This window comes from Equus przewalskii, chromosome 15, assembly GCF_037783145.1.
Source record: "Equus przewalskii isolate Varuska chromosome 15, EquPr2, whole genome shotgun sequence".
Lineage (NCBI taxonomy): Eukaryota > Metazoa > Chordata > Mammalia > Perissodactyla > Equidae > Equus > Equus przewalskii.
In genome coordinates this window covers 16768855-16793084 of record NC_091845.1, presented here as the reverse complement: position 1 = coordinate 16793084, position 24230 = coordinate 16768855, and the positions used below count along the sequence as shown (strand labels likewise).

The 24230-nt window shown below is 37.7% G+C and overlaps 1 protein-coding gene across 26 annotated transcripts in view; it reads left to right on the top strand.

Annotated features, from left to right (window-relative positions):
* The window catches only part of CHL1 (cell adhesion molecule L1 like), a 211558-nt gene that overhangs the window by 5660 nt on the left and 181668 nt on the right, over window positions 1–24230 (top strand). The window contains exon 1 of one of the 26 annotated variants that reach the window (XM_070576751.1): window positions 2230–2589. The exons of 24 other annotated variants lie outside the window; for them this stretch is intronic. The gene's annotated coding sequence lies outside the window, so the exon portion shown is untranslated. Of the gene's footprint in view, window positions 1–2229; window positions 2590–24230 lie in introns of those variants that run through there. One more of the 26 variants, XM_070576744.1, reaches the window with a different exon arrangement.

The following is a 24230-nucleotide window of genomic DNA, read 5'->3' as shown; positions in this document are numbered from 1 at the left end:
GAATTTTAGTATGCATCACAATCATAAAATTCTTGAGGGCACACGTTCCTTTTACGCATGTCGTAAATCCTTACAATGTCTGGCACAGTGGGAAACAAACTGGTGTGGTGGTTAATGCAGTGCTTGTAATAATTAGGTTGCCAGCGTTCTGAATCTAAGTCTGCTAAGTCCTGGCTTGTGGCCTTGGCTAAGTCATTTTAATCTCTTTAAGACTGATTTCTTCTATAGAAATGAGGGGTGATATCCATACCCAGCTCGTGTGCCTTATTGTGAGTGTTATATGGGGCAATATTTGTAGACAGCTTAGTAGAACTTATTAAGCATTCAATAAGTTCTGGCATTTTACTATAATAGTTATTACTGTTCTGTTCCATACTCAGTGTATGGATGGATAAAGATAGGGATGTGTGTGTATCCCTATGTATGCGAATAAATGTGAACTGTGATTGATGATGCAATCAAATGGAAAACTGTTGATACCTACATCAGTTATAGACACATATACTAGCTGTGACTGTTTCACATCTCTGAAAGATCCTAAGAGTAGTAGTTCTCAGGCTTGGCTGAAATGAGGATCACCTGGAGAGCTTTTCAAAAGTACCAATCCTGATGACTGTCATCAGAATCCCTGGGATGGTGACCAGGCATGTGGATGTTTTAAAGCTTGCGGTGAGATTCTGAGGTACCGCCAGGGTTGAGAACCAGCACCTTAGATTTGGGTAGGTCTTCTATAAGATTCTGTTGGCCTGAGACATTGACTCATAGTTACCCTGGTGTCATGAAATGTGGCTTGAGAAGAAAAAAAGCTTTGGCAAACCTCTGAGATTTTTCTTACTAATCCCTTTGGTTTAAACAAGCACTTTATTCTCTGAAGAGCTCAAATGAGCTTTTCATTTACTGTGTATTATTTCATTTTTCAGCCAGATATCTCTGTGAAGATGGTAGGAAAGCAGTCATTATCCTGATTTTGCAGATGAATGGAGTGAACCATGCTGAAGTTAAATGATTTGATTAGATTCATACATTTAGAATAGGCCCTAAGATATTAAAATTCCTGTGACTTTCGAGTTGTGGATGTTCCTGTGTTTTGCCTTGTGATTTCAAATGAGGGAGGGTGAATTATTGTTTTGGGACTAAATAATTGTGTAAGGAAGAGCTGTGTAGATGAGAATTTCTACCTTTCTTGTTATAATCATATATTGCAAGGAAAAGCATTTATTTTTTCTAAAGAAGAGGAACCATAGTCTATTTAGGATCCAAACCAGTGTCAATTAGACCGAACCCAGCCTACATATGTGTTTTCTTTGGCCTAAGGAATATTTAAGAAATATTTCAGCCAGTGTTTAAAAACTGGAGATGTCACGTAAAAATTCGTACTTCTGACTTATCTTGAAAAACTTGATGTTCCTGCACTATTGGACCTGAGTGCCCAGTGGCAGAGAATACCATAGGCTGGGACCGGGTACGTGTCCTCTTGGCAGTCTTAAAGGACCCAAAGTTTTGTGTGTTCTCTGGGTAAAACCTGACCTCCTCTTGCTTTCACTTTGATTTTTTCTTATATATAGGTCATACTCAAAGGGGCAATGGAAGGGAGTTTAAAGAAGGGGCCACATCTTTTTGGACAGGGCTGCGGGAAACCAACAAGAACTGCTGAAGCAGTCCCAGAGCTGTTGCTGTCCCTTGTCCAATGTGACAATAGAAAGCGGTTACAGGGAGAAGAGAGCTCTGAGGAAGGGCTACCAGACAGGACCTGTAGCTTTTGGTAGAAACATAGCCACTGTCAAGTCACAGGACACTGCTTTCCCCCTGTCCTGAGATCTGCTGCTCCTTCCTCAGAATGGCCGAACCACCCAGGAGTCAGAGAGCAAGGGAGCCTGGTCCAAGTGTTCTGCAGAGGTCAGTTGCCTCTGCACAGAGCAGGACAGAGGAAAATGGAGAATGGATCTGAATCTGGTGTTATAATGGTAATTCTTAATGAAGAATATCCAGCACACCTTGAAAGCTTCAAATTTATGGAATGTGGGGAATGGGAAAGGACAAAGCTCAAATTGCCAAAGGGGCAAAATGGAGAATCATTAAGTTTCCGTTCGGGGCCATCTTCTCCCATTTTCCTTTGTCATTTCTTTCTCTGCCCTGCTTCATTGCCCCAGGTGGGCATGTTCCTTCCCGGAGGTGGATTTCAGTTGCAGCCTCCAAACTTCAAAATAGATTTGTCTGTTCCCTTGCATTATTGCTGCTTTCCAAGATGAGAGCTGATGCAGCAGAGAGACTAATGCAAAAGGCATATTATGGCTTCTATGGTAACAATTTTGTATTTTTAGCAGAGGTTTCTGTCTAACAAAAGCTTTTGCTGAAAGTGGCGATTCTAATGCTAGGGATTGCAGGTAGATGCCTAGGAAATGGAGATACCCTCCAATAGCAATCTGGCAGCCTAAAGTCACTGTAACCTGGACAATTGGATCTGTAGATGACATAGCGGTAGCAGGGTGAAGAGGATGGAGAAATAGATCAGGGATGCGTTGGTAGCATCCTGACGTGAGGAATTTGTGTTTTCCGGGGCTAAGGAATGTTCCCCCAGTGTAATAGAAGGTAAGTGTGTGAGAAGAATGTGGCAATTTTTGATCATTTGATCCTATTAGAGTTGATTGTGAATTCAGTTTGTTATTGCATTGAAGACCTTAGCTAAAAAATGTAAAGTGACAGAGTATCAGCTTATTATGGGATGTCTCATATACTGATGTGTTCGAAGGAAATAACATCTCATGTACAAAGGTTCAAGGTGAAGATAAATATTGACCTTTTCTGAGACTATGACACTCGATATTGCATTTCCATCGATTCAGAAAATTACTCTTGAAGATTTCTGTTTAAAAAACCGTAATGTTTTGCATTATTTGGGTGCTTAAGCATTTTAGAGAGTTTTCCTGTATCATCTTATTTGACTTTTTACAATAACATGGTGAGCAAACAGAGACAGTCGTTAGCCCATTTTTTAGAGGAAAAAACTGAAGCAAGATCAAATAGCTGGCTAGGCAGTGGTAAAACCAAAATTAAAGCTCAGATATACTTATTCATAATGCAGTTCATAGTCTACTTTACTGCTTTTAGTGTTCTTTATTTGAAAGATTCACTGATGGTGAATCTTTTTTTAAAGCAAATTCAGAGTTTTTATTTTAGTTTAGTTTATTAAGCAAATAAACTGAGGGATGTAATGAGTCTAGGGGAAATATCGAAAACTTCACTGGTTATCTGTCCAAGGTTGAATGTAGCCCTGCCCAAAGATCGGGAGATTAGATTTTCTACAGCTTCCTTAATTCTCTGATGATTGATTGATTGTAGGTTGTGTGAGACATTAACAGTGACCAATCATTAAAAAAGCTTTTGTTGAATAACCCCTTTGTGCTATAGACACGACTAAGGTTGTGCCAGGCAGATGCTTAAAAAGCTGCCTCTTAGTGAATGTTTATGATGTATTTTGTAATCTTTGCATCAGTGACTTGAGGAAAGTACTACTATTCTAATACCCATTTAAAGCTGGGTGACACAGACATAGGGGGGTCCGTGGCCAAGGTCACATAGTACAGCTTGGAAGTGGCAGAGCCAGAGTTCAAACTCAAGTATTTGATTCCCAGCCGCAAGCCCTGAACTGCTGCGCTGTGCTGCCTTTGAGTCCGCCATACTCCTTCAGCACCCTGTCTTAGTTTGGGCTGCTGTAACAAAGTACCATAGACTCAGTGGCTTATAAACAACAGAAATTTCTCATAGTTCTAGAGACTGGAAGTCTGAGGTCAGGGTGCCAGTTCAGTTCTTGTGAGAGTCTTCTTCCAGAATGTAGACTGCTAAGTTCTCATTGTATGGTCACAACAAGAATAGCAGAAAGAACGCGAGACAGCTCTCTGGGCTTCATTTTATAAGGGCACTAATCCCGTTCATGAGGGCTCTACCCTCATGACCTAGTTACTTCCCAAAGGCTGCAACTCCAAATAACATCACATTAGGAGTAGAGTTTCAACGTAGGAATTTTGAAGGACACACAAACATTCAGTCCATTGCACACCTTTTCTCTTCTCTCTCAGATTTCTCATGCAATGTTCATCAGTGCCCCCTTGATGAGCAGGATTCTCTAATTATGGTCTTCACCAAGGGCTAGCATGCATCCCTGTTGTCCATACAGATTTACCTGTTCTGTGTCTCATTATCTCAGGTAAACAGGTGGAAAAAGAGACATAAAGGATTCCTCCTAAGGTATTACATAATAATGCATATTATCCAAGGAACAATGGCATTGAAAAAGAGGATTTAAAATCCTTAATGCAAAGGATTCATTGTGAGGGGCTTCCATGTGGGAGATATATTGAGAGAGGAGGACATTTGTGTTCTATCCAAAATCATGCCATAAAAGCCTTTGATGTCTGACTCTTCCTATAACAGGCCCTGGGCACCAGTATATGTAAAAATCAACCTTCACCCTCCCCAAAGCTTTTGCTTGCCCTCGTTACCATTTCTTATTTCTTGGCAGAAATGTTTCTGATGCTCTACAATATCAATATGCATGGATTTCCCTCACATCTGGGTGTTATATGTAACCAATTATATTCCATGGTTGGCATTTCCACAAAGGTGTGAGTATCTGCCACTCCAGATTAGGATAGAAAAAGTTAGTAATGGCAGATACCATATCCCAGCCTGACTGTTGTTGAAAATGACACCCATCATAATGATGGCACTATCTTTATTAGCAGCTGTCACTTACGATAAGGCTTTGGAGGAAACAAAATTAACTCTATTCCAGGCATGGTCAGTATATTTGGAATTTTTGAGAGATATTTGGTTTTCTGGTTTGGGGTATTTAGCAGCAAATGTTAGGTTTTTTGTAATGTGCGAAATAGAAATAGCATTCTCAAATGCTGAGTGACTCCAAAAGACTTTTTTGCGTAACAGTGGCAAAGATATGTTTGCTTTCTGCTTTGGCTAGACTGCAGATCCCATTTCCTTGGACTATATGGACTAGATTTGCTGTAAGTCTTTTGTTTGAGCCATGCCTGCTTATCTAGAGTACAGCACTTGGCTTCTCGAGAAAGACGTTTATTTTTGTGTTATAAATTCAGAGACTTTCTAAACTTGTTCTGTAAAATGCATCTGCTGACACAGCAGAGAATTCATTCGTTAGCTTAGATTGCTTAAAGCATTATACAATGGCAAGAAATTGGACACACTGCCCACAATGGTAAGCAAAAAAACAAAAATAACAATTTTAACATCTATAGACTACACCAGAATTAGTAATAGACTGCTTTGGGTTATTTGCTATTGTTTACTAATTTGAGACATATGCTATTAACCGTACAGGAGATCTGAGTGAATGGATGAAAACAGAAAGCCCAAATAAAGGTGTTTAAATTTGACCTTGACCCCATTGTAACCTCTAGCAATTCTCGGCGGAGTTAGATTTCAAAGGGTCTCAAGAGACCGCTCTTTCTATGCATACAAGTTTCTGCATGTAATTGATTTGGGCTGAATAGATTTTGAACACAATTGATTTGCTTGAAATAATGCTAAAGGACCAGCATTGAGCAATTCAGGTGCAACTTATCTATGCTTCTGTGAGTCAAGTTCAAATAAATTGGATTTGACCTTAACCACTATCCCCTCAAAAAAGGGCTGGCAGTCATCAGTGTGAATGCCATCCAATTATGTATAAAAATTGATATCAGTTGTTTGAATTGGAAATTGACCTCACACATAAAACCTCCTTTTGAAAACTTGCTTCCTACCTTCTGTTTTCCTGCTTCACCAGCTGTAAACTGAGGATAGAAACATTTACCGCTGCCTCCCAGTGGCAGTTGGAGGATTAATGAGCTAATATTTGTAAAGTGCTTTGAAGATAAAAGTGCCAGCTATTATTATTACTAATAAACCATTTTTCTCCAGTGTAATTTTGGACAGCAGCCATTAAAAACCCATTACTTTATTTAACAGTAAAACAATCTGCTACAGCCTAGTATTTACTGCCTCAATTAAGTATGCATTCCACTTCCTTTGCCCCTCCAAATTCAGATGAGGAGGGACAGAAAGGTGTGTGTCATCATTTCCCAAGTTCATTTAAATAATGAGTTTAACAGACTGGGTGCTTATAGAGGAGAGTCTTTTGATTATCTGAAAACTAGACTGTGTCCTTAATGGCAGGTTAATTTGGCTGCACATTTGCTTCTGTGCCCTATGAAGGGAACGGAATGCTCAGGTATAGGTTTTTATTCAACTGGATTTACATTGCTTTTACTATTTGGAAGATTGCATTCCAATATCTTTTCGGTTATTTAAAACCGATTCCATGAACAAAACAAGTTTATGTGGGTTGTTGTATGTGTGTACGTGCATGGGGGGGGGGGGTTGCTGTATGCATTGCTCACAACTCATACTAAAATTGAAGTGGGAAGGAGTTATGCAGCTATTCCCAATCCACAGATATTAAAAAATAAAATCGTAGGTCTTGAATTATAAAGAGTTGTTTATCAATCTGTAATTAATACGTAGTATTAAATCTCCTTAATCCCAATGTATTTTGACCTATAGGTGTCCTAAAATATTCAATGATACAGGGTAGTGTAACTATTTCTCACCTATTGCCAAAATAATGCTCGTGTTCCCCTATGGTGTTTTACTACTCAACGAAGAGTAAAAATATAAAATAAATCATGACTATAATGATAACTATAACATTGGAGTTTTCTCACCAGTACCTCCATATTTAAATCCTAGGCCAATATCTAGAAGGTGAACAAAAGAGGCCTTGTGGCAACCAAAATCTCTATCTCTGCAAAAATTCACCAAAACACAAGCGTTTCATTATGGAAAGACCTTCCTCCTACACTGACTATTTACTCTTAATTTAGAAGCATTCTAATAAACATAATTGTCTGTTTTAATTTAGTGGATGACAGAGTATAAACTGCAAGTTAGAACAGATGAAGGAAATTTTGCAGATTCATTCACAGACAAAGGAAGTTACAGCTAGCTTCTCTTCAGCAAGAGAGGAGCACAGAAAGACTAGAAAGAGACAACTCAGAAATCATAATGACTATATGGGTGGTCCTGAGTCATTAACAAATTATGAACTAGTTAAAAAAAATTGGTATATCACCTACAGACATACAGATTATTTATCTGAAAATCATGTGAAACCCTCTTTCCTAGTGATCTAGGAAATCAGATACAAAACAGCAATAATAAAATCCCCAAACCTTTTACAAGATGTCCTTCTAGAAGCAATGCACTAACTATCCAAGGTATTATTGTTTGCAGATAAGATTTTATATCACCCACTGCAAGTGTATCACAGTGTATTTTTTTTTTATTACTATCACTTAGGGAGACCATGCTTTGTAAATACTATCACCATTCCATTGACTTCTGAAATTGAGCTCATGCTATTTTCATCATTTATTTTGTTGAATTGTGTATGGGGAATTCACCATATGGCTTAAAACTGTTTAAGATCTCAGAAGGTATGTGTTTTGCATATGAGATTCTTGGGGAAATACACAAGCTGCTTATCATTTGGAAGAAAAGTACCTGGACGCTTATGTGTAGCTAAAAGGGAAAATGATGAAAAATGATTCGAAAATGTGACCATGTAGCAATTTATGTAAAACGTAAAGGGACATTGTTCAGGTTATCTATGGCTACGTGACAAACTAACCCATGATTTCAACAACAACTTAAAACAGCAACCATTTCATGAAAGCTCATGAGTTTGTGGTCAGGAATTCAGGCTGGGCTGGGTGATTTCTTCAGCCTTACCTGTTGACAACTAGGGTCACATGCTAGTGTTCACATGGGGGCTGAGCTGGGCTGGTGGCCCCAAGTTGGCTTCCCTTGCATGTCTGGTGCTGTGGCAAAGAGGGCTGAGCTTATCTGGGCCCCTCTTCCTTTTCATGTCATCACATGGCCTCCGCATAGGTCTCTCCAGCAGGTTATTGGACTTCTTACATGATGGCTCAGGGCTCCAAGGGCCCAGCTTAGAAGACTGTCATTTCTCTTAGAGGCTGGGACTGGAACAGGTACAACATCCTTCCCACTGTAATCCATTGATAGAAGCTGTCAAAAATCAGTCCAGATTCAAGGCGAGCACTCAGGCAACTACCTTGCTGGAGGATTCTAGTAGATAGGGTAGGAAGAAATCAAAAGAAAGTCATGTTAATAAGCAGAATTACTAAACCCACTGTGACGCCATATACTCACCACATCGTTACTTACAAAGTGGAAAAAAACATGGAACAAGTAGAACCACCCACTGCTCTAAGGGGGAACTTCTTTCTCTTCCCCACTTCCAAGGATCCTAACACCAGGAGAACACATGACTGAGAAAGGAGTGTGATGGGAGAGTGAACTTTGGCTAGCGAGAGGTGCCTGTGGGTTTGCCTGGAGAGAGAGGGTAGAAGTGAGAAGAAGAGGGTGACAAGTTGGCTGAGAATGCTTTTGGCTAAGATTCTTTAGCAGGATGGACTTTTCTGATGCTTTATTTGTCTGATCCATTTACATTTATCCCTACTCTTTTCCATTTAGCTTGGAGGTGGCTTGGGCTTGGGAGAACCAGGAGTACCTCATGAGAGTGAGAAGGGCCATGTGAAACCCAAATGCAAGGAAATGGGGAGTTGACTACCTAGAGTGTGTAAGGCACCAGGCTTGAGGAGGGAGAGAAAAAAGCTGCTCCATTTCCTTCTATTTATCCATTACAGCCACAGATAGCAAAGGATGCAGGCTTCTTACCCCAAGATGATGATTATGCATTTGGCTGTGGCCCTCCTTTGCCTCCGTCCAGAAGCATGACTATAATGAAGGGGTGCTCATAGATAGTGAGTACCAACATCGTTTTTATATCTTCCTGCAGTGCTATGAGAGCTCAGAGCAAGAAGCCGGTCAAGAATGTACAGCAGGGGAGCTTTCTTGGGCTCTTTCTTTCTCTTCAGATGCTCGCTGATAATGGATGAAGAAAACTGCCGCCATGCCTGATGCGGGTTCAACTTGTGTTCTCATTGCCTTTACTTCTTTATTTTCTCAAATCCTCCCCTCATAGTCTTCCTTCTATGGCATGTCCTTTTCTCTCGGCACTTGGGAGCCCTGCATGCTGTCATGCTCACATCTCTGAAGCATTCTCCCACCCTCTGATACACGAGTAGATGTTTTTCTTTTGAAGTCTTGCCGAAAGCACTTGCAGAATATTGCACTATATTTTTCATATTTCAAAAACGATTTCAAAATGCAATATACATAATCCTAAAATGCTATGGTGAATTGAAATCTATACTGGTAATGCTGTAAATTGCTTTTGAATGAAAGACACAGTGAGTGTATATCGTTTAATTTGATACTAATAACAACTGGCTATTTAAGCAAAATGGGTGTTGTTAATCCTGTTCAGAGAGTTAAAGGAACTCATTTGTGTGAGAGTAAAGCTGGAACTCACTTAGCTGATCTTAATGACAAATCATCTAGCCACTGATAAAAGGTTTCCTTATTCCAAAAATGCAAGTTTTCTGAACAAGTTTTGTTTTTAGATGAAATAACCTAAAGTCTTATAAATTTTCAATTCTGCTTTCTTAGATTTTAGGAAAAAAAGGTAAGAAATGGTAGAAATTGGTGATGGTAGTAAACTGTGGGTTCTCTAATGTGTTTGCATTAAAAAAACCCAAACTGTTGGGGCTATTGAAATACAAGCAATCCTCAATTTTTCCAGTTTTCTTTTGGCATAGCAAAATACAATTTTTGCTATAACAGAGAGCACCTTTCTGCCAGTCTTACTTTAGCAATTTGCCATTTTCTGCCCTCTATATCCTTTCTCCACTTTTAAACAACCACAAAGCCTGATTCAACTTTCTCTTGACACACTGAGATTTATTTCTCATGGGCTTTTCTGGAAAGTTCCTTATTCAGTCTTCTAATCACTAGACCACTGCAACCCTTTTCTCACTGGATTTCTGCCTTTTATAGTCACTCTTCTCCACTAAGACCGAAATGTCACTGTTAAAATCCCCTTTCTCGCTTGTCACTTTGACCATGATGTCACTTCCTGAAAATTTCCTCTGGCTCCCCACTGCTTTGTAGGCCAAGTAACTGTCACACTTGGTTTCCACATTCCACTGGGCTCAGCCTTCATTATCCCCCTCTACTTTCCTGTATCCTTAGAGACACTCTTCTTTTACTCAACAACTTGCTGCTCCTGTCTTCTCAGAGCTCCTGGCTTCTCAGACAGATTTCCTGCTGTCCTTTCTTCTTAAAATAACTGATCACTCAATAATCTCTGATTCTCTAAGACCATACTCCCTGAAACACACCATCTTTACTATTTTTGTCATCCATGATTATGGTGCCATCTACTATAATTTACTTAAATTTTTAATTGACTTTAAAAAAATACATTGATTTAAAATGGAGATTTTATTTCACTACTCTCAGTGAAATACCCGTGTCAGTGGGAAACAAGGAAAGGTAACTACAAATATCAATACACTGAAAACAACCCTAAGTGGTTAAATTCTAGTTAGTGTTATTGCCTGCCAAAGGTTCTGGGCTTGAGTCATGCTCTTTCTTTATAAAATAGGGAGATTAGTAAAGTTAAAGTGCTGTTAATAATATATTAGAACCTGCCTGAGACTTTCAGAGTTTTATAGACAGGAGGATTAAAAGAGAATTCAGAGGGGATGTTCACTTATGTCATGCCCAGAGCTCTTCTTCAGATCATCTCAGTACTGAGAATACTGCTCTAGCACATGCAGCCCCACTCGAGGAGGGTGAAGACACCCCGAAGAAAAACACTCCTCCTCTCTCTTTATCCTGTTATATTCCTACATTTAATCATTGAATGAAAATTTAGGAAGTTCTTGCTGTGCGAAAATCATGATGCTGAATAAGTGAATTCCAAAATAAATTAGACGTAGTTGTTGGCCTGAAGATGTTTACGGGTTACCACTGAATACTTGCCCATAAAATATTGTCAATATGAGCATATATGCATTTTTTGGAGACTGACAGTCCTGAAATGTTACAAACCTTCAGTCTAATTAAAAAGCTTGGACATGTACTAGAATAAGTATAATGCAAAACAGAGGATCAAAAATGTCATAGAAATCAATGATCATTTCTTTGAAGCAAAATAGATGTTCAAGCCTATTGAACGAGCTCTTAACTTTTAGCAATATTTGTCACAGTTTAATCTAGTGCTGTTTGAGAAAACTTTCTGGTGTGATGCAATGTGATATGAATACCTTTCTTGAGTTCTAATAGGCCTTCTCACGTGTTATAAAATAAAAGCCCTCCCTAATTTTGAGTAGGCTTAGAGAAAGTCAAACATAGGTGGAAGATGGGTACCTTCACAGGAGCTGTGTTTAGGGAGCCAGCCTAATGCCTGCTTAATTGGCAGAGAGGTCAGGGGTGTGGACGTCCAGAGCCATCATAAGGATGTTTGGTACCAATGACCTTGTGAACTGCTTTTCAATTCGGAGATGACCAGGAAATCAGCTGCTCACAGCAGAAGAGCACAGCATCTTCCTTATTTTTCATTTGGGTTAATTTCTCCTCTCTGTTTCAGAGCACTGCTAACTCTGTGTTCTCTGGACAGATTCTCAGTCCTGGAATCTAAGATAATGTGGAAAAGGCCATTCTGTGGTTGGTTCTCTAGACATGATATGCATGTGAAGTGAGAAAAAGGGAAAAAAAAGGAAAGTAATCATAAAGACTTCAAATATTAGATCTGACTATGAAATATCAGGATTCTCTTAACTCTTGTTTACATTTGTGTAATCTTCTTACATTTTTCAAGTGAAAATATTTTGTGCATTTTCTAAAAGACACTGAAGCCATGTGCTGCATTGTTAATATTACCTTCTTATTAGCCATAGTAACACTTAAATAATTGACTTGTTGAATCCTTTATACAGTGTCTTTTAACTACATTTACAACTGTACATAATGTCACTTTTTGAAATAGGTATGGAAATGAATATCCACAGTATTGACTAGTGATGGATGTTCTTGCTTCTGATAGCACCTTGGATAATGCATCCCTGTCTTTGATTGCTGTAGATTTTTCATTTATACCTAGAAATGCAGAAACTATAACTTATTCAAAGTTCAATAGGAAGAAGTGCTTGTGTTATTAGAGTATATAAAGTAATAGTATAATAATATGAAATATTCTAACTTTATCTTCTGAAGTTACTCCTTGCAAATATTAATTACATACACCTAATAAGTAACAGGACAAGGCATAATTTAGAAACTATAAAGTTGAGAATTTGAATAGATAGCATGCATCTACACATATGTATGTATACATAACTGTTTTTTTTGCAAATCTCCATAACCTCACTTATGTTGAATTCACTCTCTTAGGCTATGCTTTCTCATAAAAGCATTCATCATCAAACTGAAAAGCTCTTAAAATTATCATGGATTTGCTTATACCACTGTATGTTTATTAAGGGCAGAAAGTGACATCTATTTTTTGGCCACATACTAGGTGATTAATTATAAAACTGTTCTGTGCATTGAAGCATCTCTCTCAAAAGCTTTACAACTTGGCTATTGACAAAGGTGCCATTGCCATCTATTGAAAGATTCAATAGTGAAATTTACTTCTGAGCTTACCGTTTTATGATTTCTGAATTTTTTCTAAGCATTTCTAAGCATTTTTTCAGCATTTCTAAACATTTCTTATTTATTGGTTCCATAAATCGGTCAGTTTCATCAAATTTGTCAACTGCCAGCCTAAATCTTTGGAAATTGGTATAATGAATGTTCAGAGTGGAAATAAATGCCTTTAGAGATATTTTAAACCTAAGAAATCTTAGTTCCTTCTTAGGCATAAGATGCCATTGGCCACCCAACGAACATTGCTGGCGGTTGCTTTTGATACTGACGAAGTGGACCATAGATTTCAGGAAAGAGCTGCTACATATGGCCATTCATACCCAGATAACTAGCATTTTCCCATTTTCCAGCATTTTTCCCATTTAGCAGTGGTTTCTGGATGCCACACCCAGACTTTCCTTTTCAGCGATGTTAATTTATGGAAATGCCATGATAGAGGCTCAAAAGCTAACACCAAATTCAGCAGTGCAGAAAGACTCCAAATCATATTCTTCTTCTTTGTCAATATTTTCACTAGGGCAATGTTAGATATTAAATCACCTGGAATTTGTTATGTGGCATTTCAGCAACCTTTTGCTCAATCTGCTACAAGCTGCTTATGCTGATTAGCAGTTTAAAAGTCTGCAGAGGAAGGAAAATTTTAGTAGCTTGATTTTTTTTCCTTTAGCCCTTCATGCGTCGGGGAAGAAATTACCTTCTGCGCAACTCCTGAATAATTTGGTTTGACCAGATTCATGCTGGAAAAGAACAATATCAGAAAAAACTCACTTATGGGTCTGTAGCTATGCTCTCAGATACGCAACGAAAGAAGGAACTGTATCTTCAAGTGAAGTGTGTGTGTGTGTTGTTCTGATTCCAAGGAGTCATTTATTCATGCATCAGATATTTATTGAGCTGTTTATAAATCCCAGGCACTGTGCTAAGCATTAGGATGAAGACAAATTCTCTGCCCTCCCAGAGTTTACCATTACTGAAAATGTCAGCCAATAAATAAGCAAATAAAATCATTCCAAGAAAGAGACAAAGTATTGTGATAGAGAAAAATGAGAAGAGGAACTGACTTCAAAAAGGGCTCTCTGAGAAGGTGACTTTCAGCTGAGCCAGAAAAGGAAGGCAAAACAGGAAAAGAGCCAGAAGAGCAGAGCTCCAGGCAGAGTGCTGAGCAGCAAGTGGCAAGGCAGTGTGGAAGGCACGCAGTTGGCGTGGTCTGGAACTGACAGAAGGCCAGGACCTGGAGCGCAGTGAGCTGGGAAAGATTGGCACAGGTCGGGTTAGGGCAGATCTTGGAAGGCCTTTTAGGTCATGGATGAGAATAAGGATTCTAAGTACAATATAGGAATTTCAAAGGAATCCAGGCAGTTAAGTAATTTGACCTGATTTATGTTTGTAAAAATACCACGTTTGCTGTTGCATCAAGAGTGAATTGCGATGGAGAGCAAGATCAGTTGGTATTCCACATGGGAGATGAGAACAACTTGGACTTGAATGAAGTAGTGAAAAAGGAGATTTTGTAAGTGAGACTGTTTATTGAATTTTTAATAAGATGATATGGGTGGTTTGGGGGTTATTGTAAGGAATGACATACAGACCCTGCAAGCAGGAAACCTATGTAGGAAACAACCAAAGACGAAGGAGTTGTGAGATGACAAGGTTTAAGATAATGTGTTTCCATGCTGCTTCGTGGCAGAGTGAGTTCGGTGAGCGCCAGGAGGGCGCAGGACTGGGGCAAGTGACATTTAGCGAGCTGCTGCTCTGAATGAGGGCATGTGATGCTGAAAGAACAGAGTTATACTGCACTGGGAGAACCTGCTCATTAATTCTTACAGTGGTTTCGTGTTAGGTTTAGAGATGAAAGACACTTTCCATTCAATTATTGATCATAAGCGTGATGTGTGTTGATTGAAATGGCAAGATAATTGTATCAAATAGAATTTGGATATCTTTTCCCTTGCTATATTTTAATGTATTGTATTTAAGTTTCCTCAAGTCAGTAGAGAACACATTACCCACCTCCCCCTTCCCAAAGAAAGAACCATTCTCTCATTTAAAGTTTTACTGAACAGAAAATAAATTATATTGATTTTAACCCAAATGCCTGCCCTAATTTTTGGCATGTATGATAGTCATGTCAAATTCTGCTAAATGTGTTCTTCTTCTAGGAAGATTAAAGTTTAGGCTTTGGATGTTCATTTTCTAATTTATGTGAAAAGATATAGTCTATTAGTTATGCAGAGAATGACTTAAAGAACAAAGAATAATTTTTAAATTGACAAGAAGAAAAGACAACCCCATTTAAAAATGGGCAAAGAGAGAGAACACAGTTCAGAAAAAAGAAACTCAAATGGCCAAAAATATATGTAAAGATACTCAACCTTACAAATAATCAGGGCAATGGCAATTAAAATCACAATGAAAACAAATTATAGTTCATCCAAACCATGGAATACTACTCAGCAATCACAAAGAATGGCCTATGTGCAATAACATACGTGACACTCAAAAGCATTATGCTAAATGAAAAAAGTCAGATACAAAATATTAAACAATGTATGATTTCATTTATATGATATTCCAGAAAAGGCAAAACCGGAGGGACAGAAATAAGATCAGTGGTTTCAGGGATGGTGGGTAGGTGTTGGGTGTTGAGGTGATGGGAATATTTTATATCTTGATTGTGGTAATGTTTAAACAACTCCATACTTTTGTCAATACTCATTGAATTGTACGTTTAAATTTGGTAATTTTAATGTATGTGAATTATACCCCAATAAAGCTGATTTTAAAAAGTCACAATGAGAAACTGTTTAACATTTATTAGGCTACAACAATGAAAACATCTAGAACTGAATGTTGTGAAGTCGGGCAATAGAAGCATTCATGCTCTGCTGGTGTGAGTGAAAAGTGACATAACCCCCCTTTGGAGGAGGAATTCACAATATAGTTAGTAGAACTGAAAATATTTATACCCTGGGATGCCCCAGCCATTCTATTGCTGCATAATTACACAAGAGAATTACTCACACATGTTCTCAAGAAGAAATATACAAATATGTTCCATGTAACCATTTGTAAGTGCAAAAAAGTAGAAACAACCTACATGTCTATCAAAAGGGGATGAATAGTTTAAAATATTTAATATATACATGTTGACTTCTCTAGAACAGTTCAAATGAATGAACTAAATCTAAATGTAGATTTTGGAAAACAACAGTTTATGGGAAAAAAGCAAGTCTCAGATTGACACCTTGTGTATGATACTGTTGAAAAACAAAATTCAGCTGAGTACATTTTAAAGTCTTGTTGGCTATATTCAACAATTCATAAATCTTGCAGCATCCCATCCAGCAGATAGAAAGGAGCTATGAGGAGCTGTACAAAATGAAAGACTTTTATAGGCAAAAAGGAGCAGGACAAGAAAGTTACACTAGCAAAACGTAGATTGGTTGTGGCAAGGTCACTTTTCCTTTTTTTCTTTTTTGAGGAAGGTTGGCCCTGAGCGAACATCTGTGCCCATCTTCCTCTATTTTTTGTGTGGGATGCTGCCAGAGCATGGCTTAATAAATGGTGCATAGGTCTGTGCCTGGAATCTGAACTGCCGAACCACAGGCTGCCAAAGCAGAGTAGGTGAATTTAACCGTTACACCACCGGGCCCCCCCCAAGGTCACTTTTCTTTAGAGGATGGCAGTGGTCTATCAGGCAGATTACCTCACTAGCACTGACCTAGTGATTCCTGATTGACTGGTTTAAGATGTCATTTCTGGGAGAAGCCAAAACTATAATTAAGTCAAGTCTGGGTTTGATGACGTGTGGCTTAGCGTAAGTCATTCCATTTGGGGTCTGTTGTCTTGTTTGTAACAATACCAATTATGTGAATTACAAATACTCATACGTTATATCGTTTTTGTAGAAAAGTCGAAAAAATGTATAGCTCACACACTAGATTAATTGTGTTGGTTTTTTCTGAGAGTAAAGAGAAAATGGAATTCAGAAGGGAAGCTTAAGGGGCTTCAACTTAATTTCTTGAATTTTATTTTTTAAAAAGTGAGTTCAGAGGCAAATATGACAAAATGTTAAAATTTGTTAATTCTAAATGGCAATTATATAGGTATTTTTATATTATTTTTTCTATATTTAAATTTCCTTATAAAATAAAAACACCTAAGCTACATTGCAAAATTGCAAATGAATTAGTTTTGAGTCCTCAACTGTGGAACCATTATCACTGAAGACTATGTATAACTTTGTTTCAGTTCCCAATTACCATGCTTATCTGTCAGAGTGTTGTCATGTAATTGACCCTAAACTTATTCAAAGGTTCATTGTGCTTAGATCTAAAAGAAAGCTCATGTCTTTCCATTTTTGATATCGTGGTAGTTGTGAAAGACTAGACAAAGAGTCATATCAATGTCTTCTTCACCAGAGTAGAGGGAATCCACATTGTAACACTCCAGTACTCCAGACATTCATGCAAAGCATTATACATTAGTAGTACTTAGTATATCATGTAATCTTCCCAATGTTCTTATCAGTTCTGTAAGTGTTCTTACCATTGGAATATAGAGGAACACATTGTTGAAGAGAGAGTTTAAATTATTTGTTTAATATTAGGTTAAGGAGACTATCAATGCTATACTTAACTTATACAAGGTATTAATCCATTGTACCTTAATATTTATTGACTTAATTTATGAAAATATTTTATATGCTCAATAATAATATGACTGCATATATAACAAATCTTATTTAAAGACTTAAGTTTCTATGAGAAGCAGCATAATTTTAACTTAGGCTTATGAATAAAATAGTACTTCATCTCCTTGCAAAATAATTAGAATGAAGACAGCATATATTTTGTGTGAACCCAAAATAAGTACCCAAAATTGGCCCCCCAAATGGGAATATAAGCTCTTATCTACCACATTTCTGTATTATATGACCTGTATTAGTTTCCTGTTGTTGCTGCAAACAATTACTACCAATTTAGTGGCTGAAGACAACACATATTTGTTCTTGTACAGTTCTAGAGGTTAGAAGTCCTACCTGTGTCCCTCTGGAGCTTCTAGGGGAGACCCTGTTTCCTTGCCTTTTCTAGCTTCTGGAGTCCACCTGCATTCCCTGTCTCATGGTCTCATTCTTCATCTTCAAAGCCAGCAGTGTAGCATCTTCCAGTTTCTCTTTCTTTCCCTGCTCTGTTCTTATATCATCTTCTCTGACTTTCACCCTCCTGCCTTCTTCCTGTAAGGACCCTGTGATTATATTGGAGCCGTTCACATAATCCAGGATAATCTCTCCATCTCAAAATCCTTAATTTAATCACATCTGCAAAGTCCTGTTTACCATGTAAAGCAACATACTCACTGATTGTAAGGATGAGGATGTGGACGTCTTTGGGAGTCATTATTCAGCCAACCACACCACTCTTCAAACTATTTTCTGGTTGAAATATCCTTAAAATTAAGTGAACTTGGTGAAAGCTTTGTGGTCCATCGCTATCACTATATGATATAAAACAGTGATACTTCAGGGAAGTATTATGGGAACACAAATCTGTATTATGAAGTTAGTATTAGAAGGTAAATTTCCTCTAAGTATTGACACATAGAGTTAAAATAACTTTTGTGTGGGTCCTATTCCATCCTTTTTTTCTTTTAAGGAGTAATCTACTATTCAGACTGTGGTTATTTTTGTACTATCACTACTATTATTGTACTATTATTGTAAAGAATAGAACATATCTCAGAAGATTGTTGCGGTTACTAAAGTATTATTATTATTATTATTATTATTATTATTTTGCTTTATCTCCTCAAATCCCCCGTACATAGTTGTATATCTTAGTTGCAGGTCCTTCTCATTGTGGGATGTGGGACGCCGCCTCAACGTGGCCTGACGAGCAGTGCCATGTCCGCGCCCAGGATCCGAACCCTGGGCTGCCACAGCGGAGCACGTGAACTTAACCACTCAACCACGGAGCCGGCCCCTAAAGTATTATTTTTAAAACTGTTACAACAGTGACTGGCATGTAGCATCTGCTAAATACTTGCTTTCTGCAATTGTTAATATTATTTGTCCATTGAAGTATCGAAAACCATATTGGCTACAGCAAATTGCAGAATATAGTGGGAGAGAAAAGTGCAAAAATTGATTATAACAACTCAAAAGGACTGTGTTAGGTACTAATTGACCAGAAGATTAGGTTTATAAACCTTTTATTCATTCAACAAGTAATACTGAGCAATGAGTATACACCAAGTTCTCTGTTAAGTTTAGGAACAATAGTGAGCAATTGGACCTACCCTCAGAGAGCCTTCGGTCTGGCTCAGTAGGTAAACGATTAATAGATGAATAATAAGCATTGGGATGGAAGTTGTGCAGGGTACCAGACTGTCCTTTATTTTATCTTTAGAGTTAAACCAAATTTAACGTCTTTGAAGTCTGAAAATGAATATAAATTAGAGAGCCATCCAGTAAGATGGAGCCTGAATTAATTCTTAAAGCATATCTTTTTTTTCCTCTTTATAAGACAGCTCATAAAGCAAAAGTGAAACGTGGCTCAAACACAAAATAGTTCAATTACACACAAGCATACACACTGGTAGTCACACACTCACAAACACATACACATCCCACCATTGTCTAGGAACTAAACAACAATTGTGCTTCTCCAGATATCTAAAATCCAAAGTGAAATAGTGAAGAATTGGTAATGAGGGATGTGATTAGTGCTTGCTGCCTTCTTTTAAAGTGGAAATAGTTCTATGACTTAGAGAAAATTTTTTACCCTCTGGTTCTTATTATTTTTATGTTTTCCCTCATTTTCCAAGATGCTTCCTCCTCTCCCCAGTGCTTAGCAGATAATTCAGTAAAGAAACTTTCTGAGTAGACATCATATGGGAGAGTTTTGAAAACAGCATAAGAAGGGTGTCTTAGTCCTTGTCAAAATATTTTCCTGTTGAGAACAGGGAAAATTTTTGGTGAAAGCTGAAATGCATGTCAGGTTAATTCATGCCTATTATTTCAGGTAAATAATTTCACCAGGAGTCTTCATAGGTAAATTAATGTTTATGCTGTACAAGAAAGTAGCAAGTGTAGATATTACCAGGGTTTAAAAGGAGTGTAAATGTTACCCACCCATCTCCACCCACTGCTCATCTCTCACTTTAAATAACTACCATCTATGAATGCTCATCTCGTCAAACTAAGCAGGGAATCGTCTCGTAAACCATTTTTCGTATTTTTCTGTCTAACTGTTCTTATAGAAAAGCTACATGAGACGAAACGTAGGGAGACAGGAAATGATATATTAGTCCCTAGAAGGTAGACCTTCTGGGGTTGGGGTCTAGAATAGCACGATGTACATGTGCAGTTTAGTAATGAAGCTGAAATATCAGTGCTAGTTCCTGGGGCTAAATGGGAGAGTATTGTGCTTCTGAGCTAAATGAGAAAAACTAACAACAAAAACCTTGTCTTTTCTCTAACATTCGTAATTACTGTTATATGAAAATAAAGGTAAAAAGGCTCATATCATCTAGAAAAACAGTAGGTGATATGTGTGTAGAGAGAGGATATGAAAGGCCAAAGTGGATAAAGGATAGAAATCAAAAGTGATCAGAAATAGACTGAATTCTGGAGATAACAGCATGTGAACACTTGCTATAGTTTTAGTGCCGACACAGCCCAGCAGAAATGTCAGCTGTCTTTACTGCTTAGGAGCCTTCCAGCCTTTCGTGCAAATTGTTCTCCTTTATGCATCTGGGCCATTCTTTTCTGTTCCTGGATTTTCCTACTTTTGTCTCTTCCCACTTTTTCCTATCTTTCTGCTCCTTGAGATACTGACACTCCTTGCTTTTGGCCTCCCATTAGCAATTTTGTTACAGTATTTGCACTTCTGCTATATTTCCAGCAGTGGAGCCAAAGCAAAGGAAACTAGCCAATACTTGTGCGCGTGGGTGTAGGTGTGGGTGTGGGTGGGTGCAGGGATTGTAACCGTAGGCTGGGTTCTCCAGGCTGTCCACACTGGCTCGAGGAAGATGATTGACAGCGTTTCTCTTTTTCTCTCTCATGCTTATTGCAATTAATGTTCTTGAGTATCTATCTGTTGATGGATCGATCGATTGATCCATACCTGAATCTGTTTGTTTTGGCATAGAGCTTTTCAATGGAGGCGAGCAAAACCTGAATGCATTTGATCTATAACGAGATTGTTGTCTGGATTAAAGAATCAGGACTCAGAAGAAGTTAAGACCACATGTAATGATGTTTTTGGAATGTATAGTTTTAACAGTAATATGTTTTCTTCTTCAAGGGAATTTCAATTTAATTAAGTATGTAATAAAAGCACAGAGGAGTGTTCGAAGAATCATTTAGTCTCAATTCAGGTGGTATTGCATTCAATCTAAGAGTTGAAAAAAGTCTCTTAAAGACTTACCCCAATCACCAGAACAATATTTGAACCATTGTTCTGCTTAATCTGTGCAAAATTGTCTATTTAGATGTTGAATGTTCAATGGGATACCTACGCATGACTGTAGACATCTTTTCATATACTCAGTTGTATGAATATATGTATCTGTGTAACGGGAAATATTTTAAAAATGATTATACCTAAGTGGTTACTTTATTTCTATTTGTTTTTGTAATGGAATAAGGCAGATTATAATTTACATAAATTGAATGCACACGGGACTACATATCTTCGCATGGTATATAGCGTGGTAATACAATTTTAGAATGGCTCATTAGCCCCTGTGAGAGCCCAGTGACATAGGATAGCAATAGATTGCTATCAAATTCAGGAAGATAAGGTGGCATCTTTTTCATGTAGATTTCTAAATCCTCTATTACTTTGAAATCAGCTCAATAGCATATTTTAGAATCAAGATAGGCTGTCTTCTGGTTCCCCATGATTGATTTAATGGTGGATTTGACCATATGTGTATCAGATATGGAAAGTAATGTCTGTTAAGTGGAATAAAAATGTTCTTTTAGGGAGAATAAAAAAGTGATTTAAATCTTTAGGATCTCATGGGATCTCATTAAAGTTCTCTTTCTTTAATACATTGTGCAGCCTAACAGTTATCAGGAATCCTGCAGTGCTCATTGCTGATACGTTAGTTTACACAGGATTAATTGTGTAATTTTGCAAGCAACCAGCACAGTGAACATTGATTTTTGCATTAGCCCTGCGTGTTGTTTCTAAGGAAATTCTGCTTTCTATTTTAAGGTGGCGTTCCATTTCACTTTTTATTAATTATAATTTCTGCCAACATGGTTTATGCCCGATGCAATTTATTGAAAGCCTTTCCTAGTCTTTTCTTCTAATTGTTATGTCCTTTAGAAACTTCATTAATTTTGAGCACTGATGTGTAAAAAATGACAGGAGAAAATGCCATTCACAAAACGTTCTCTGACCAACCCGTTCCCCTATCGATAAGCGGCCACAAATCTTTCCTTCGAACACAGAAGCAAATTCAGTTGCATCCACTCCAGGTAGACTAAGTGAATAATTAAGGCAAGAAAGAACCTGAGAATGTTACAGTGCTCAAACCAAAACAACGTGAATGTCCAAAGGAGAGTTGACTATTCAGAACTGAGTCCATTTTCTAGAATATGTAGATCTCTAAAGCCTGGTATTTCCTGAAATATTTGTGGATATAGAAGGTTTAGAGTAAAGGATTTTTTGCTTGAAGTTTCCAGATAATTAGCTCAGCTCTCAGCTCCTAATTTGTTCACTCTTTGTTGGATTATAAAATGCCGTTTGAGATTCCAATGGGATTGGTTATCGCTGGGTTCAGATATACTTTGTAATCTTCTGTGTGGTTTTGAGAAAAAAAATAATGTTGACTGAATGCAATTTAGACTTTAGTCTTTACACTTTTCTCATTTTCAGCTTGGAAATCAATTACATGCCTGCACCCCTCCTCTTATCCCCACCCCGGACTTCATTAGATAAAATTTTCCTCTCTCCATTTCATTGGTCACTCCAAGGCAAGGAGCTGAACCCTTCTTAGTTTTTGTTGCTTTTGTTTTGTTTTGCTTTGGGTGAATCCTCCCCCACTCCCCACACACCCCAAGTTTCTGCAGTATTATAAAGATCCAATAAGGAGATGTACAAAGTGAATACTTTCAGTGTGTGCTGACTGACCAACTGGCCCCTATTGGAAAAACCCTCTTAAACACTTTGTTACCAGAGCTTCAAAAAGGGGCTTGTGTCTGAAGGATCAAAGGATCTCTTGTATAATAAATTCGGACCATTCAGTATGTAATGAAGAGAATAAAACATGTCTTTTAAGCTCCTATATGATGCCCAGATTATGTGGAGAGACTAAGGGAGTGGTGGCTCTCTTTAGCTTTTGTGTCACTCACATTAAACAGAAATAGATGAAAGCAAAGGCTTAAAACTGACAAGATACTAAGTAGGAAAGCTGTGCTGCACAGCTTGTTCACTGGTTCATAACAAACCACTGGCTGATGATTTGAAAAAATGTTTTCCTTTCACAGTAAAGGACTGCGTTTGTTTTGTGTCATTTTAAACTGTCCACTTTCACAAAGTCTAAACCAGTTGTTTTTTAAAAAATTTTTATTGAGGTAACATTGATTTGTAACATTGTATAAATTTCAGATGTACATCATTATATTTTGAGTTCTGTGTACACTACATCACGTTTACCAGCAGAAGTCTAGGTTCTGTTGGCCACCATACAAATGTGCTCCTTTTGCCCTCCCCTGAACCCCATTCCCTTCTGGTAACCGTCAATCTGTTTTCTGTATCTAGGTGTTTGTTCATCTCCCATATATGAGTGAAATCATATGGTATTTGTCTTTCTCTTTCTGACTTATTTTGCTTAGCATAATACCCTCAAGGTCCACCCACGTTGTCCCAAATGGAAAGATTTCCTCTTTTTTCTGGCTGAATAGTATTACATTGTGTATATATACCACGTCTTCTTTGTCTATTCATTCATTGATGGGCGCTTAGATTGTTTCCAAGTCTTGCTATTGTGAATCAATAGTGTTGCATATATCTTTTTGAATTAGTGTTTCTATGTTCTTTGGATAAATATCTAGCAGTGGAACAGCTGGATCATAGGGTAGTTCTCCTTTTAATTTTTTGAAGACTCTCCTTACTGTTTTCCATAGTGGCTGCACCAGTTTATATTCCCACAGCAGTGTACAAGGGTTCTCTTTTCTCCACATCCTCTCAAACACTTGCTATTTCTTGTCTTTTTAATAATAGCCATTGTGACGGGCATGAAGTGATACTTCATTGTGGTATTAATTTGCATTTCCCCAATAATTAAGTGATGTGAATATCTTTTCATGTGCCTGTTGGCCATCTGTCTATCTTCTTTGGAAAAATGTCTGTTCAGCTTCTCTGCCCATTTTTTAATTGGGTTTTTTTTTTTTAAATGTTGAGTTGTATGAGTTTTCTTTATATATTTGGGATATTAACCCCTTATTGAATATGTAATTTGCAAATATCTTCTCCCACTTTGTATGTTGTCTTTTCATTTTGTTGACGGTTTCCTTTGCCATGCAAAAACTTTTTAGTTTGATGTAGTCCCATTTATTTTTTCTTTTG